This window comes from Nomascus leucogenys, chromosome 3 (genome assembly GCF_006542625.1).
Source record: "Nomascus leucogenys isolate Asia chromosome 3, Asia_NLE_v1, whole genome shotgun sequence".
Lineage (NCBI taxonomy): Eukaryota > Metazoa > Chordata > Mammalia > Primates > Hylobatidae > Nomascus > Nomascus leucogenys.
The window spans coordinates 132879732-132898245 of NC_044383.1; the positions used below are offsets into that span (position 1 = coordinate 132879732).

General features: G+C 41.5%; 3 long non-coding RNA genes across 5 annotated transcripts in view; all 3 read right to left on the bottom strand.

Moving 5' to 3' along the window:
- LOC115834465 overlaps positions 1-5842 on the bottom strand; it is a 29226-nt gene extending 23384 nt beyond the window's left edge. For 2 of the 3 annotated variants that reach the window (XR_004029382.1, XR_004029380.1), the window contains exons 1-2: positions 5729-5842; positions 520-585 (exon numbers count right to left, since the gene is read on the bottom strand). This is a non-coding gene — a long non-coding RNA (uncharacterized LOC115834465). The remainder of the gene's footprint in view (positions 1-519; positions 586-5728) is intronic. The other variant, XR_004029381.1, reaches the window with a different exon arrangement.
- A 1000-nt stretch (positions 5843-6842) lies between these two features.
- LOC115834466 overlaps positions 6843-18514 on the bottom strand; it is a 275808-nt gene continuing 264136 nt past the window's right edge. Inside the window, exons 2-4 of the long non-coding RNA XR_004029383.1 lie at positions 9221-9346; positions 7540-7564; positions 6843-7027 (exon numbers count right to left, since the gene is read on the bottom strand). This is a non-coding gene — a long non-coding RNA (uncharacterized LOC115834466). The remainder of the gene's footprint in view (positions 7028-7539; positions 7565-9220; positions 9347-18514) is intronic.
- The window catches only part of LOC105739575, a 140944-nt gene continuing 132829 nt past the window's right edge, over positions 10400-18514 (bottom strand). The window contains exons 8-9 of the long non-coding RNA XR_004029384.1: positions 12964-13177; positions 10400-10613 (exon numbers count right to left, since the gene is read on the bottom strand). This is a non-coding gene — a long non-coding RNA (uncharacterized LOC105739575). The remainder of the gene's footprint in view (positions 10614-12963; positions 13178-18514) is intronic.

An 18514-nucleotide genomic window follows, 5' to 3' on the forward strand; every position in this document is an offset into this window, starting at 1 on the left:
AGGCCTTTTACCAGCTAATTTTAGAAGTCTCATACATCATTTCCTTTGTATTCTGTTTGCTAAAAGCAATTTACCGAGACCAGTCTATACTCAAAGTTAAGGGAATTAGACTCGACTTCTTAAAGGGAGGAGTTTAAAAAAGTTATAGAAATATTTTTAAATTACAGCAGGTGCCAAGCACCCTTGATATTCTAAAGTGAGGTGCTAGACCTCACTTGCAACTTGTATGAGAAGTTAGGTGGAAAGGTCTGGAGAACTTATCTGAAGTTAGTTTTTGTGTTGTCTGAATCCTCGCAACATAGGGGAAGGGATGAGTGCATTTGCCCCCACCTCACTGCTTAAGCCCAAGTGAGAGGGGTTTGAAGGAAACTCTTGAGAGAGTTTGGCCTGTATGTTCTAGAATACGGAGAACATATGGACTAAATTCTGAGAGATATCTGAAAAGTCAAAAGGTGAGAGGTCATGTGCACAAGCCCCACATAGCAGAATGAGAGCATTAAAGAGCAAGCTTCCTCTCACCTCAGCAGGGAAAAGGACGGAGATTTTCAGAAGTGTGAACACAGTGAGGAGTTGACTTGACATCATCTGGAAAAAAGACTCACTCAGCCTGAAGCCACTATATGACCCTGCCTTAGTCAGCTTGGGCGGCTATAACAAAATACCACATAGACTGTGTGGCTTGAACCACAGAAATTTATTTCTCCCAGTCCTAGATGCTGAGAAACCAAGATGATGGAGGTGTCAGCAGATCAGATGTTGGTGAGGACCTGCTTTCTGGTTTTCAGATGGCCATCTTTTCATTGTATCCTCACACGGCGGAGAGTAGAGAGGGAGAGCAAGGAGGCAAGCTCTCTTGTGTCTACTCCTTTTACCTCTCTATTCATTTGACTTCATTCACATTTTATTTTTTCCAGCTTTACTGAGTTATCATTGGCAAACAAACATTGTATACATTTAAGGTGTACAATGTGATGTTTTGACATACATGTACATTGCCTAGTGTATTAGTCTGTTCTCTCATTGCTATAAAGAAATAACAGACTGGGTAATTTATAGAAAAAAAAAGAAGTTTAATTGACTCATGGTTCTGTGGGCTGTACAGGAAGCATGGCAGCTTCTGCTGCTGGGGAAGCCTCAGGAAACTTCCAGTCATGGTGGAAGGCAAAGGGGAGCAAGGCACCTCACATGGCAGGAGCAGGAGCAAGAGAGAGAGAGAGGTGGGAAGTGCTGCACACTTTTAAACAGACAGATCTCGTGAGAACTCACTCACCATCTGATAGGGTTTTGCTGTGTCCCCACCCAAATCTCACCTTGAATTATAATAATCCCCACATATGAAGGGTGGGGCCAGGTGGTGATAATTGATCATGGGGATGATAATTGATCATCAGTTTCCCCCATACTGTTCTCAGGGTAGTGAATAAGTATCATATGATCAGATGGTTTTATAAATGAAAGTTCCCCTGCACAACTCTTTGTCCTGCCACCATGTAAGACATGACTTTGCTCTTCCCTCATCTTCTGCTATCATTGTGAGACCTCCCCAGCCATGTGGAACTATGGGTCCATTAAACCTCTTTCCCTTATAAATTACCCAGTCTCTGGCATGTCTTTATTAGCAGCATGAGAACAGACTAATACACCACCACAAGAACAGCACCAAGGGGATGGTGCTAAACCATTTATGAGAATCTGCCCCCATGATCCAATTACCTCCCACCAGGTTCCACCTCTAACATTGGGAACCACAATTCAACATGAGATTTGGTAGGGATACAGATACAAACCACATCACCAAGTGATTGTCACAATGAACTGAATTAACATATCCATCACCTCTCTTGGTTACCTTTTTATAATTTGTGATGAGAATACTTAAGATCTACTTTCTTAGAAAATTTCAATTATACATTAACTATAGTCACCATGGTACACATTAGGCCTCTAGAACTTATTCATCTTATAACTGAAAAAAATGTGTACCCTTTAACAGACATCTCCTCATTTCCTCCAGACCCCCAGCATTCCTGGCAACCACCCTTCAGCTTTCTGTTTCTGTAAGTTTGACTTTTTTAGATTCAATGTATGAGGAGACTATACAGTTTTTGTCTTTCTGTATCTTTTACTTAGCATATTTTCCAGGTTCATCCATGTCATCAAATGCCAGGATTTTCTTCTTTTGTAAGGCTGAATAATAGTCTATTACATATATACAATGCATTATATACATATATATGGAGAGAGAGAGCATGCTTGCACATTTTCTTCATTCATTCATTCATCTCTTTTATGAGGGCACTAATGCCATTCATGAGGAGTCTACCTTCATGACCTAATTTCTTCCCCAAAGCCCCACCTGCAGATACCATCAGACTGGGGAGATTTAGGCTTCCATATATGATTCTTGGGGAACACAGACATGTAGTCCATAGCAACTGTTAAGAGATGGGTGGAGTACCGTGAGTCCAACGGCTGAGCTGGGCATCATACCCAACTTGCCAGATGACAGGAAACACACCTTTCCCACTTCCAGGGAGCTGCAGGTCAAGGGCCAGCAAAGATTCACAACCAACATCCCACAGGAAAGCTTTGACCATCTAGTTGGCTAGAGGGCACCAGGACTGGATGGCATGTGTACCAGCCTCTAACCCTTCACCCTTTCTCCAGATTCATCTGTCACTCTGGACCTAATTCCAGAGGAATTTTTAAATAGTAACCAGCAAGTTAGGAAAGATGTGTAGCCAGGAAGTAGGGAGAAAGCCAACTGTGCTTCCAACCTCCCCCTGGTCTCTTGGGCCTGGTTAAGCCAATGATAGGGGAAGGAAGAAGCTTTGCATCATATGAGCATTCAGAATTTATATTATAACATAGAAGAATTATGTAATAATTAGACTGAACCAGGCTAATAATTTATGGTAAATTAAAGGATATGTGTGAGTATCTAAGACCTCACCAAAAGTCCCCAGCGTCCCCCAGGGTAGAAAAATAACTGTCACCCAGAACTTTAGCTTTTATCTGACAAATCCAAAGCAGTAAGTAAACCAGCTGTATTTGAAACGTTAGCTAGGGAGAGATTTGGATCTTTAGAATTAGAAAGCAAACCTTTGTTTAGTGGGCAATAAAATACATTGCTTTGTGCCAGCTTTGGAGGGAAACTCTGTTATTAATTCTATTTTGAATATGGAGACTCTAATAATGAGGAAAGAAACCATGCTAGTTGTTTGTGAAAATTGATGAGTTGAAACCCTGGAGATAGAATTCCTTGAGAGCCAACCTAGTCCTACCCTGTGACTGATTTTCCTTCTGGGCATGACTTAACCACTTGGCTTCTTTCTAGCCATATCCTGGCCCAGATGGTTACCACGTTTCACTGTATGAATCTTATACCAATTTGCAAACTCATTGAATTTGCATTCTATCTGTGTTGGTTAATATTTGAGTGTCAACTTGATTGGATTGAAGGATACAAAGTATTGTTCCTGGGTGTGTCTGTGAGGGTGTTGCCAAAGGAAATTAACATTTGAGTCAGTGGACTGGGAGAGGCCGACTCACCCTCAATCTGGGTGGGCACCATCTAATCAGCTGCCAGCATGGCTAGGATAAAAGCAGACAGAGGAACGTGGAAGGACTTGACTTGCTGAGTCTTTTGGCCATTTTTCTCCCATGCTGGATGCTTCCTACCCTCGAACACTGGACTCCAAGTTCTTCAGCTTTTGGACTCTTAGACTTACACCAGTCGTTTGCCAGGGACTCTAAGGCCTTTGGCCACAGACTGAAGGCTGCACTGCAGGCTTCCCTACTTTTGAGGTTTTGGGACTCGGACTGGCTTCCTTGCTCCTCAGCTTGCAGATGGCCTACTGTGGGACTTCACCTTGTGATCATGTGAGTCAATACTCCTTAATAAGCTCCCGTTCATATATACATCTATCCTATTAGTCCTGTCCCTCTAGAGAATCCTGATTAATACACTGTCCTTAATTTTTCTGTTGGTTCCCTTCTTGCTTACACTTATTTTAGAAGCCAGTCCCTTCCCATGTACTTGGAGAAATAGAAACTTTTCAGAAAAGGTCTGAGAAAGGTATTATTTCTGGTCTCAAAGAGTTCACCTTCTAGTTAGAGTGAGAGACTGGACTTGCCTAGACTTCTCACATATGTATTCTTGTTCCTGAGCCTCTTCGGTGGGTTTGTGTCCTGCTTTATGCAAGTCTCTGCCTCAGTCACCCCAGGGAACTCTGAGTTCCATATGCTCTGTGTGCACAGAAAGGGCCTCTGTAGGCCTGACTCCCTGAAACAGGGGCAACACCGCCATCCTCCTCTTAGACAGTTACATGAGTTCAACTACTTCCCCACTCTCTGCCTCCTCCCTGTCCTACTGTCTTCCAAAGGAAGAATTTTACCAGACCAGTTCCAACAATAAACACAGGTCCCTTTGAAGCATTTTCCCATCAATGTTAGATACCTTGGCTCATCCCCTTCAGCCTATCCACTGAATGGTCCACCTCTAGTTTGGTGACTGCTTTTATTGTATGGCTAACTTTTAGTTAGTGATTAACTCATTAATCACAATTTGTTTCCATATTTGTGATAAAGGATTATTCATCTGTTTTTTTCCCTTCTCAGTCTTCATTCATCCATTCATATAGTCACTCACTCATTCATTCATCAGAATCCATTACTGAGTTCCTACTTTGTTTAAGGTCACAACCTACAAGCTGGGGGAGACACAGATGAAGGCAGTAGTTCTCAGTCTTGGCTTGTGATTATAGTCATCTGAGAATCTTCGAAAAAGAAAAAAAAAGATGCAGTGCCCTGGCCCCATCTCCAGAAATTCCAAATGAATGAGTCTGGGGCAGCTCCTGAGCATCGGTGATTTTTAAAAGCTCCCTGGGTGATGTGAAAGTGCAGCTAAGACTGAGAACCATGAGAAGATGAGGGCATGAATAACATGGACTAAAATTAAAAGGCAAGGCTACCCTGAACACTTCAGAGCGACTGCTCTCAGGAAAGCCTCCCAGCAGGCCTGCGCCCTTGGCCTGCACAGGACTGATAGCCCTTCCATCTCTGCTCAGCCCCATTGACCACAAATTTAGCCAACTGCTCAGGCGAGAGATGTGGCACATCTGACTCAAAGTGAGCAAAGAGAAGACGGTAGCATGACGAACTTTCTCTCAGCTGAACAATAATTGTACCACCTTTCTCTAGGGAGTGTGCATGGTGGTTTGAGAAACTGTGGGGCTGCCGCCCACCCAAGCTCAGGAGTCCTAACACTTGGGCAGAGAAGATTTTGAGGCAGGTCTAAATATCTCTAAAATTTGTATGGCTATAAAAAAGGATGAGTTCATGTCCTTTGCAGGGACGTGGATGAAGCTGGAAACCATCATTCTTAGCAAAATATCACAAGGACAGAAAACCAAACACCGCATATTCTCACTCATAAGTGGGAATTGAACAATGAGAACACATGGACACAGGGAAGGGAACATCGCACACCAGGGCCTGTTGGGGGGTGGGGGACTGGGGGAGGGATAGCGTTAGGAGAAACATGTAATGTAATGTAAATGATGTAATGTAAATGATGAGTTGATGGGTACAGCAAACCAATATGGCACATGCATACACCTATGTAACAAACCTTCACGTTCTGCACATACACCCTAAAACTTAAAGTACAGTAATAAAAAATAAAATAAAATAAAATTTGTATGGTTAGGTGAGGGTAACAGCTTACACTTCAAGGGAGGCCGATGTAATTCTGGAGACATGACAGGCAGTTGCTGAGATGTTTAAAGGAGTAAGTAGAAAAGAAGGAAATTGAGGACATCTCGGCCTTCTCCGGGTCTTTCTGCTTCTGTGACAGGATGTAGAGTTAAAAGCATGAGAAGACTGCACGCCTCGCCCCTTCACATTCCTCCACGCACTGAGAAATCCTATTTGGTCCCTTCTCTGCTTCGTCAGGCTGAGGCCTGGCCTCTCTGTCCTGCAGGTGCACGGGTGTAAGGAAAGGACTGGAGCCCGTGTGAATAAACTGCTGGGAATCAGCCCTTCCTCCCATGGAAATCATATATTGGCTGGGGCTCCAGGGTATGCTTTGTGCTCCGGCGGTAAGGTTTATTTCTTTTCCTTCTCTGTAGAAAATTCCCCTCTCATGGTGGCACAGGGAGAAAATAATGTCCTAAAAGTGGAGACAGCCTGGGGCAAGGAGATGGCTGCGAAGGCGCCATTTCTCTGTGTGTCCAGCAGGAGGCGCCAATGACAAGCGCGCGGGCTGCGAGGCCGCACCGACTCTTATGCAACGATGAGGGCGCAGGCTCGCGGGCCAGGGATGCTGACGCAGGCCTGAGTCCGGAAAAGACCCGCACATCTGGGCCCAAGTGGCCCATTTCCCCAGGGGGGAGCACGGACTCTCAGGAATCGTCATCCTTCCCATGAAATCCTGGAAACTGCTTAGTTGAGTTTCTGGTTGACTTGCCGCTGCGTGCAGCTGGCAGCTGCCTGTGAACCCAGTGACACTGGTTCAGTGCTTCTGTTTGTTTACAAAAGGGGCTGCCCTGATTTTTGTTTTTTTAAGACTAAATAATAATAGTCATCATAGGCACCCTTTCCTCAACAGCCCCTCTATGCCTTCCCGGTGCTAGGGGTTTGATGCTCATTGTGTATGTTCCCCTGCTGTGTGTGTTTCATCCTCTCATCCTGCAGCAAGGAGCCCCACCAGTGTCTCCCATCAGACCTCCCTGCTGTATTCAATGCAACTAGCTTTTAAAAGGGAGCCAGGGAGAAAGGGACGGAAGGAGGGAAGAGGAGAGGACACCAATCCCTTCCCAGATTCATTCTACCTATCAAAGCGAGAGAAAGCTTGTGTTTAGAGAATGAACAGGAAACGATGTTATTTGATTGTCTTAAATCAGTTTCATCTTGCTGTTATTTTACTGTTTAAGGCTTCTGTTTGTTCTGTTTTGTTTTGTTTTTGATTTCCCTCAAATGCGTCAGTGATCTCTAGAATATTTCTGTATTCTAGAGAAGATTTGTGCTTAACAGGGAGAGAAAATGTACAATGGGATTATTTCTGGTAGGAAAATAAGGCTGCTTTTTTAATCCCTTTGCTTTCTTAATTTTGTTATAAGAAAAATTATGAAATTATTTTTAAAAGAATTATAAGAATTCAAAACCAGGCTTCCTTCACTGAAGACATGTTAACTTAAAAATCTGGAAAATATAGATCTAGAAGAAAAAGCATAAACTGCACTTACAATCTCTTAGCCAAGTGATAATTGTTATTTAATTTAGTATATCAAGTAAGGATCTTTTTCTAACATTCTATATGCTATACTAGAAAGTGTTATAGTATTATACATAAACAATCTATTGTTTTCTTTACTTAAAATATTTTGATAATTTTAAATATTTGCATAATTATTATATGTCATATAAATGTAACAAAATATATTCAGTTAATTTAATAAGGATGGATATTAAAGCTATTTTCACTACTTTTTCTATTTTACTATTGTAAACATCACTAGGATAATAACTTTTACGTACATTTCTATTTCCTTGGGAAAAACCCCTAGAAGAAAAATTAAAGATCAGTGTATCTTTAAAGCTACTCAGCATGTATTTGCAAATGTTCTTCCAGAAGCACTGAGCCAATTTGTATTTTCACCAATGGTTAGGAGCCAATACCAGTAGAGTTCCTTTTCATGTGCTTTGACAATGTTATAGGTTGCAAATAGTATTTTATTGTTGTTCTAATTTGCATTCCTGTGTCTTTTTCTCTTGAATTTTTCAGACTCCTTTAAGGATCTTTCCAAAGGTCTTCAGTTTTGATATAAGCAATGAAGAATAAGAGTGAGTAACAGCTAAAGAAACCAAGGAACTGTAGCGGTAGAGTGTAGCATTGAAAATATTGAAGACTTGATGAAACAATATCCCTTGCATAGACCGATGCTTTTACAGGCACTCCCGACCTGCAGTGGACTGTCTGGGTTCTCCCAAAATCCATACGTTGAAATCTAATCTTCAATGTGATGGTACCAGGAGGTAAGGCTGGGAAGTAATTAGGTCACAAGAGTGGAGCCCCCATGAATGGGATTAGTGCCCTTCTAAAAGAGGCCCCCAAGTGCTCCCTTGCCAGCTACTGGCTGAGGACACAGTGAGAAGACAGCTGTCTATGAGCCAGGAAGTGAGCCCTCACCTGACATCAATTCTGCCAGCACCTTCATTTTAAACTTTCCAGCCTCCAGATCCGTGAGAAATAACTTTCTGTTGTTTATAAGCCACCCAATGTATGTTTTGTTTTGTTTTTACAGCAGCCTGAATAGATTTACAGCCAAGAAAATTAGAGAGGGGATCCAGGTTGGAATTAGTCTTCAATCTGATTACTCAATTATGATGACTAAAAGACCTACTGAGCACCAGAATTCTGGTGATGTTTTTTACCCAGGTAGCCTAACATAAGGCAATATTGTAGCATGAAGGAAGGGGATGACTTCTGAGAAGGCGTTCTTCACCTTGTACAGAAACCCAGTAAGTGGGTTGTGGATATAGGTGTGCACATGTCACCTTGTGGTGTGCATATGTGTGTGCTCTTGGGAATGTCATCCCTCCTTATTTTAACTGCATGTGAAAGCAGCAGGAACCTGTGCTAGAAAACAGAGACAATTAGAAGATAGCTGTGCTTTGGGGAAGCAAGTCAATTGACTGAAAAACAATTTGCCAAATGTCCAATTTGTGCGATTGTAAGGATGTTTAGAAGGTTTTCTTTTCATCTTCACCCTATACTTTCCCTGTCCCTGTCTGTGAAGTTGGCCCAGACTATTTTGTTACAGAGGCAGGGTCATGTTCAGAAGCAGGGGTAGGAATTAAACTAAAACATAAGCCAAAATCCTCAATGAATCAGTAAATTGGTCATTCATCAAGTTAATTTTAACAAATTGGCTTTCAACAAATTGGCCTGGAGCCCTACTTTGGCACCTTCTTCTGGAAATGTCTTCTTTTCCTCTTTTAGTCCTTTTCCGTTCAACGTTGTACTTCACCTAGACCTTGAGATTGTGCCATTCACAATTATAATCTCAACATTCATCACTTGCCCTGCGAGGTACAGACTTAACTGTTGGCTGGCTAAACGTTTATGTGGAATCTTAGAGGACTTGTAACACTAATGAAACACTCAAAACATTCAACATCTAAAGGGGGACGGTGATTTGGAAATAAATTCTCTTACCTGTTCCTACCTGCCCTCTGGCTTCATTCATGGTCATAGGGCCTTAGTTTTTGGACAGAGAGCACCACCAGTTTTGGCCATGCATTCTCTTTTTCCACAGCCCGTTTATATCCATCTGGTCACCACCTGCCAATGAGAAGTAAATAACAATGACTGCTCCCTCCACTGGCTTCTGTCCCTGGGGTGAATGGCCAGGAGTTTGAGCCACTGCTGGACAAGAGCCGTTGATTGCTTGAAGGCTGGCAAGGACAGCAGAGCCCTCATAGTGTTCTGGCCTCTGCAGGAGAGAAAAAGGGATGAGCAGACGTGTTGCACTGAGATTAGCTTCCTGCCAATTTCTCCTGAATTTTCCTAAAATAAAAGTGCATTTTCTTCCCAACCTGATTACATTTCAAAAGCCCTCTTCTACTAGCACAGCCTCGGTAGATGCTGGACTCTAGAGAGGATTAAAGGTGGTGGGAATGGTAAGGATGGTGAATCCGGGATTAAAATTGCCCTATTACACATTGGGTCAGAGCAAATATTTGTGAAGCTTGAGTTATTTGCAGTGCATCATGGTTTCTGTATGGGAAATGCCAAGTCGTACTTCAATGTGCAGGGAGATAAAAATATATTTACCAACACAGGGTGTTATGTGTTAAATGGTAAGGTGCCAGAATGCTCATAAACTTGACCAATACAAGGATGTTGTCAGAGGTGGTGTGGGAAGCAAAATTGTGAATCAGGTGCTGAAATGATTAAAGAAGATAGAAGACTGAGCTGACGACAGTGTGCATTAATTAATGGAAATGTATGGCCTGAAATGTAAAAGAGGAGACGTAGTTGAGTAAGAAGTGCAGCATCCTTTCATCTATCACACTGGAAATCCAGCAAAATATGCGACCAAGTGACTATTTAAAGTCAACTGTATAGAACTCCAGAGCTGGGGATGATTTATCTGCAGGAAGAAACCAGCTTTGCTCTGGGCTAAGAGTGAAAGCATATTAAATATGTAGCCTTTTAAAGAATCATATTTCTGTATCATCTATACATATATATATATATACACACACAATTTCATATATATAATGGATTAAAGCAGATCATAACATAATAAATACCAAATTATTCATGTTCCTCTTTTGAGCCTCATTCTGCAGAAGGAACACTTTCACGCTTTAAAAAAGACAGGATCACCTCTGATCTATGAACCATTTTATTTCAAATACATCTTACTTTTACAGTTTGGCCTACTGCTTGGTGGGGAAAGGCCTTTCCATGTTTCACTCACTGCAGAGCAATCCAGCTTTCCTGTGATATTCATCTGATGTTTATATCCATCTTTTGAAACGTAGGGGCTATTAGATCAGAAATATTCCATGAAGAAGGGAGCAAAGATTCATGTCACTGACAACTGGAGAAGAAACAGAGAAAGGATAATAATATCATGGGACAGAATGGAGTCCCTTCCAGATCTTTGGAGGGCTAGCGCCATATCCTTCCCAATCATTTATTGCAAGGCTAACTAAGGTCCTGAAGAGTGGGCATCTTCAGTCTGAGGCCAAGAGGCTGCTGACCTACCCTGATATAGACCAAACTGTGCTTAGTTTCCCTCTGGAAGCACCAGAATAGCTGCACTGGTTATACTGTGTCATTTCAGAATGCTGACCTCAACCCTTAGCCCATTTGTTTGTTGACACAATAATTCTTTTTTTTTTTTTTTGAGAAAAATAAATCTTTGCACTGCAGTTAGAAATAAAGCTTAAAGAAAAATCACTGGGATGGGTGACATGTTGCTTTAAGTTAAAAAATGGCTCTGCAAGGTGGGTATCCAAACCTTTGCAGCTGTTCTCCATGCAAGAAGAACAACTCAAGAGCAGCATGTCATGGGCAGCTCCCAAGAAAGGAGGAGAGAGGCTGGAGGCACCAAACCCATCCAAGCACTCAGCACTTGCAAAGGTCCTGGCCTCCTTTACTATCCAAACACCTTACACTTTCTAGGAATTCAATACACATGGATTAAAGCCCAACTTACTAAAACTAGTTATTTCGCATCAATAATTTGAATCTTTACGTTTTAGCTGGTGAAAGACTAAGTTTTTATTTGAAAATCAAGTATTTTTTTTTCTTTCTTTCAAATCAGGTACTCATGATGTGTGACAAATGGCATGCTTCCTGCAAGAGTTACAAGTTATGTGCCTAAACAGGAAGGATAATCTCATTGCAGAATTAGAGCATCATCCAGTGGGAAGGGAGCTTCAAGGTCATTTAGTCCAGCCTCCGAGTGATACAGAAATTCTCTTTGCAGCATCCCTATCAGGTGGCCATCAAACTTCTACTAGTGTATTCATCCACACCTGGTCTGTCTAAAACCTTGAGAACAGCCCTTTGTATAGTTCAAGAGCCCCAACTGAAGGAAAAGTTTTTGTTATTTTCAGTAAATATATTCTGTTGTATAACTTTGGTTGATCGGTTCCCCTTTAGCGACCCAGAAAACACTGAGCTCCCTCTGACACCCATGCCCTTTGACTCAAAGTCAGCCATAAAATAGAGCACCGGAGTAACTTTCCAGAGTCCCAGATTTGTCCCTTTGCTCCATTGCAAATCAAATGTGTGACCGGTGTTTCAATTCAATTAGCCTTTTCCTAAGGCTTTCACTGTTTCTGTTCCGTGAGTTTCTTTTTTAAAGATCTGCATTTGTATATTTCAAGTGGAATTTTTTTTTAAGCAAACTACAACATTTTATTTTAAATTGAGAGATACGGTTTGATCTTTATTTTTATTGTGGAAAATTTCAAACATACAAGAGTAGATATAATACAGTAATGAATGCCTTAGTATTTGTCACCCAGCTGTAAATATATCAAATTGTGGTCAATCTTTTTTTTTTTTTTGAGATGGAGTCTCGCTCTGTCGCCCAGGCTGGAGTGCTGGAGTGCAGTGGCACGATCTTGGCTCACTGCAACCTCTGCCTCCTGGGTTCACGCCATTCTCCTGCCTCAGCCTCCCGAGTAGCTGGGACTACAGGTGCCCGCCACTACGCCTGGCTAATTTTTTCTATTTTTCATTAGAGACGGGGTTTCACTGTGTTAGCCAGGATGGTCTCAATCTCCTGACCTCGTGATCCACCTGCCTCGGCCTCCCAGAGTGCTGGGATCACAGGTGTGAGCCACTGCACCCGGCCGGTCAATCTTATTTCATCATTACCCTCACCGTGTCTTTCTCCTCCCTGGATTGTTTTGAAGCAAATCCCACATACCATACAATGTCAGCCATACCTTCTCATATGAACCGGAGAGCAAATTCTCCAAACGACAAAATCAATGGAAGACATTTGGGGGGCCTAGCCCTTATAGTGGGTGCTGGAGTTACAAAGGTGAATAAAATTGTGCCACGTTTCGGTCTTTTTGGAAAACACTACCCTTCATGTGTCTATAAAAACTGACTCCTCTTTTTGTGCTAACACTTCCTTTTTTTGGCCAAAATCTTTCTAAAAATAGACAGCAAGCCCCCTCCTGCTGCCCATTTCTTAAACTTTCCTCTCATGAAGGTGAGCTAGGATTGTACAATTACAATGCTTTGAGAATTTCGTTCCTTTTGAGCTGTCTTTACTTTTCAAAGCCTCTAGTCATGCTATTGGACCATCTTTTCCTCTAATAATTAAAAAAAAAAACCCTCTATATTGTGTTATTCTCTGTCTTTTCATCCCAGTTTACTATGATTAACATGGTTACCGTCTCCCCAGGTTCTTCCCGTTCATTTACCTTTACCATTTCATTTCACCTTGCATTTCTTCCCAGTTGCTCAGACTTCACAATAGTAATTTTCTTTTTCTTTTTTTGTACCTTCTGAAAGGGCAGTCTAATGACAAAGTCAGTCGATAATTGCTTGGAAGATCTGTATTCACCAGAAAGAGTCTTTCTGCTGATATTCAGAAGATCAAATTTTAAGCTCAGCATGAACCAAGATCCAGTTACACTGTCTGCACACACACACACACAGAAAAAAACCACCATAGTATGCATGAGGGAAAGATCAGACCATGCAATCATTATGTGATAATGTATTAATAATAGATGGTATAATGAACCAAAAATGAGCTTGGCAACACTCCCAGGTACTTTTCATAAAATAATTTCCATAACCTGCTTTGCCTATGAAGAAGGGAACACATTATCCCACAATTACTTGGGGGTGGAATGATTAGCCTGGGTCCAGGACACGGCCCGGGGAACTCTGTGGTTGGCCTTACACCTTTCCAGACAACGTCCCTGGCCCCTCCCCTACTACAGCATGTGTAGCTGTGTGTGGGACGGAGGCTAAAAGCCTGGTTATGCTCCACAGAATGAATTCTTATGTCCCTGAGCTCTTCCCAGAAAACATGCAGGGAGTCTCTGCCAGCTGCAGAATTTCAACTCCTAGGAAGAGGGGATGAATTTCTGTGTTTTATTTCAATGGTGTAGCATGAGTGTGCAGAGCCAACAGTGTGGTAGCTGGTGGTCCTCACGTATGTCTTGGCTACATCATCCTGTGACATGGTCCTGAGGCTGACCAGAGGATGGAGCTGACCTTCAGAGCCCCAAATTTGACATGAGGCATAGCCATATATGGGACAAAGTTCAAAATTTATGTCACAGAAGGTAACCTGGGACTTGCCTGTCACTGCAGATCCTGCACTCTACAACATAGCAGTGTTTAGTGCCTTTTTAGGTTGTAAGGGTCATCAGGTCTTCTAAGGAGTCACAGCATATATAGCTAAATTTTCTGAATATAAATATATGTGTTAAACGAAATGACACAGGACAGGTCATGGAGGGCATAAAAGAACTGTGTTTGGAGATTCATAAGTATTCTGGTCTGGGCATCAGAAACTTGATACAGTTTGCATCACACCCAGGAGGAAGGATCATTCAGGCATTTGGATTTAGTTGCATTGCTGACATCTGTCAGAAACCCAGCTAACAGCCATTGGCATGAAAAGCACAGTTAAAATGAAATGGATCTATTCAATGAGAAGCTCAAAACTTTAGTTGGTCTGCAAAGTGTTTTTGTCTAGCCACATGCATCATCAATTTAATATTTCAATGTTTCAAGTTTATTTCCATGAATGAGATTTCATTTACCCCCACACATTCACTTAACCTATTGAGTGGTTCTAAGTTATGAACAAATACAGTCACCAAAAAGGTGATTATTTAAGAAAGAACAGAGAAAACCTATCAGTTACATCTTTAGTTATCTTAGACTTTTAGGCAGCGCCTCTAGAAAGTGCTGAGCAGAAGCTTAATATGGGAGTGAAGAAAACAAACTTTGTTTATCTACCTCTAAGTCACAAAGGCTGTTCTGCACACAGCTATGAACTTCTGGGAACAGAAAAGCCACTTAGCAAGTTAGCAGGTGAGGTCAGAGTAGATGCATATTCTCTGGGCACGTAAATTAGCCAAGGAAGAGACGACACCCTAAATCATCTTTATGGGGCCTAAACCATAGAGTATAAAAAGCAAATGCATGTTTAGATGTAACATATTTGCCAAAATAATTGGACTTTTATTACATTTCCCCTGTGACCAAAATTACCTTGCATATATTTATCTTCCAACTAGACAACATGATATTTGTGGATACGTGTTACTCACACATAGGTTTCTGTTAACACTCAAACTGAACCACTGAAAAGGGGTGTCATTTGTGAAGTCCAGGGAAAATCAACATAAAGGCAGCTCTTAACTCCTAGGTCACAGGGAGGCTTATTTGCCTGAAAGAAATGCTCATGTTACAAAGGGGTCCTTTCTGCTGTTTTTGTTTGAAAACAGACTCCTCTAAAATATGCCGGTATCTGTAGAAAAGGAGCAAGAGTTCCCCTCCAGAGGCTGCTCCCTGGAGAGTCACAGAGATCCTTGCATTTCTCCCATAGTATTCTTCTCAGGCCGCCCATTTCAGCGCAGCATTGACCAAGACATTTCAAGTCCATAAGCACTTCCAAATATTGAATTAGAGAATCTCATAATATATCCACAGATTAATCAAACTAATGATATTCATAGGTAGCCAGGATGGGTCACGTTTTTCAGCTCGTAGTTTAAATAAAATCACATCTCTTTCTCTTGTATGCCTCCCCTCTCAATTAATTTTTCAGTTCCCACAGTTTGGTTTTTAGAAAAATATCCAGTATAACCTATTCAGGTTCCCTCTTACTGTCTTGTCCAAGAACACTATGGACTTACTCATTCCAAAGGGTTCATTCTGTACAAGAATGCTAGGCAGCTGGTTGAAGAGAGAAAAAACTGGAAAGTCTGGTCAGTGCACTAGTTACTGATGCTGACACCAGGCTCTACTGCTAGAAACTGGATCTGCAGAATCTGAACCAGCCCTCCCTGGCTAACACTCATAGGCTTTTGGTTGCACCAAAGTCACCCGGGCAATTGACCCCATTCCTTCTTGTAGGTTTCTCCTTGGGAGACTTGGTTTCCATTCTTGCCAACGGATCTTTAAGTCATCCAGATACAAACTATCCTAACTTCAAACACAAAGTTCAGCCGTCGGTTCCTTGCTTCCCTGAAGCCCCAAGGATTCCACACCATTTTTTTTGTTTTTTTTTTTTTTTTTTTTAGGGCACAGAGAGGGAAGCCTTCAAGTAGCAGAAGGTCCTGGTCTATTCCTTTCCCAGAACAGTGAAGTGTCTCTTCAACCTACCTAGGTATCACCAAGCTTTGGATCACCCTATGCAGAATCAAGAATCCCCACTCCAAGAAACCTCATCATAGAAGACAGTACACTTGGAAAGGATCCTACTCCACTCAATGCCCAGTGACACCTGGCATTCTTTTGCTTTGCACAGATTTCTTAAAGTGAAGGGTGGAGATATCTCTGGATCATGCCTTTGCTCTAGACTCTGTTATTGTGTTGTAACCTGAGAAAAATCATTTATTTTCTCCATTAAGAGTAGACTAGGAATTTTCTAACTTACCAGTTTAATAGATCAGAAGTTTTTAAAGCTTTTCTTTAGCGTCGGAATCCTTTTTATTCCCTATGTTTTACAAGTATGAACTTTTACTATCATATTCTCAGGTGTCCTTGAGCCATAATCTTACTTTCTAAAAGCAAGTTTTATTTATTTTTTAAATATTATGCTAGGTTCAGGGGTGCATGTGCAGGTTTGTTATATAGGTAAACTTGTGTCACAGGCGTCTGTTGTGCAGACTATTTTTTCACCCAGATACTAAACCCAGTACCCAACAGTTACTTTTTTCTGATCCTCTCCCTCCGCCCATCCCTCATCCTCAAGTAGGCCCCAGTGTCTGTTGTTCCCCTCTTTGTGTCCCTGTGTTCTCACCATTTAGCTCCCACTTATAAATGAGAACACGCAATATTTGGTTTTCTGTTTCTGCATTAGTTTGCTAAGGATGATGGCCTTCAGCTCCATCCATGTTCCTGTAAAGGACGTGATCTCATTCTTCCTGAAGCCAAATTGGAACATATGACACAGAACCCCCATTTTTCTTAGGTAGAGAACTTAATCCAGTCAATCCCATTTAAACCTAATAAATTTTGTTGATGTCTCTATCACGCTGGGTTGAAAAATCAAGCACACTGAAGGCTATTTGCCATTTTCTACTTCCTCACTGAGAGAGGAGTTTTATAAAATTAGAGGCAGTATCTCAGAGGGGAGGTAGGATACTTTATGATTTTATATTTGTATCCCTATTCTAGCAAATGTTCTGGAGTTTGTTTATAGAACCAGCTTCCCCTCTGCACACAGAGGGTCGTGCTTAACCCACCCTTCCAGTTCTCATCTCATCTGTTGTGACTTTGAGTGCTTCTTCTAGAAGACCAATTGCCCAGACCTGTAGGCTCCATTGGCCTAAGGGTAAAGAGACATGGGCCTGCCCCATTCACTCTCTGTATTGCTTTGGCCATTCATCTAATCTCTTTGAGTTTTGGTTTCCTCACTAGTAAAATAAAGAAATAAGATGGTCTCAAATCTTCTCCCACTTTTAGAATTATACATCTGATGAATTATGAACACTCAGATTCCTGGATTCTTCCAAGTCCTTTAAAGCAACCCCTATTACTCCTTGCAAGTAAATATTAGACAACCTCAACCACTATCAATTCTGCAATTTACATGCAGTTCAAGTAGCCAAAGCATACTGGGCTTGCTGCCACTTACTCTAACCTGTTACAGTGATCTTTGGACATAAAAGTTTTGTCTCTTTCATTCGAAAATCAACAACATGAGGTATTGCAGAGCCACAGGGTAAGAACCTGGATATGAGAATGGAACAGCACTGGAAGTCAGCCAAGCATGATTTGTATACTAATTCCAGCTCTGAAATGGACTAAACATCCCGGTTTCATCACTCACAACTCTTGTGCCTCCTTCTGATCACCTGCAAAGTGGACATAACAATGCACTCACTACCTCCCTCAGAGGATGGTTGTAAACTACTTAATCCCAGACCAGCCACCAGGTGCCACAGCCAGAAGGTCACCCTGTTCCATTCCAGAGAACTCTTTATTCCCGGTAGGGAGTTCTGACATCACAGAAGACTTTGAAATCCATTTTTTTTTTTTTTTTTTTTTAACCACAGCTTACTTTGTGGCTTAATCCCTTGCCTACCTTACAACACATTCTCTAGCATCCATTTGATAGAAATATATATTTATATTTGCATATATATATAATATGCATGTATTTTACCTAGCACTTATCTATGCTTTGTCCATTTGATCTGATGCATACACATTTTACCCAGCACATAGTATAAAATGTAAGTCGGTTATTTTTATTATTACTGAAATTAATTTTAGCATCTTTACACTTTTGTTTATGCCATCGGCTTCTCCTTGAGGTCCTTTTTCTTCAATGCATAATTATCCAGCAAAAATCCACACATCTTTTGTGGGAAAAAGTGAAAGTGTTTGAGCTCCTGTGTTCACAAAACTCTTGTAGCAGTTTTCACGTTTACTTTTATTGTGGTTATTTTTGCATGTATTATTTTTCTTACTATACGTATGCCCCTGGGGATCACCACACTGTGTATGTTTATACAGTCCCAAAGCAGCTAGCATGTAACATTTCCCATATGGAACTCAATAAATACTCTATACATTATTGATAAAGACTTAATGAAAACAGACCCAAGAGCCCACAAATCATTTCTTGGCTGCGTAGCTTGCTTGATTTGGACTTGCCATGTGGTTTAGACAGGGCAGAGGGTATTTTCCGATCAGCCCAAAGTGGGCTTCATTAGGTACCTGATGTCATTAAATCCATAGTCCTATCTGCCTGAGAGTCCATTCCATTTCTGAGTG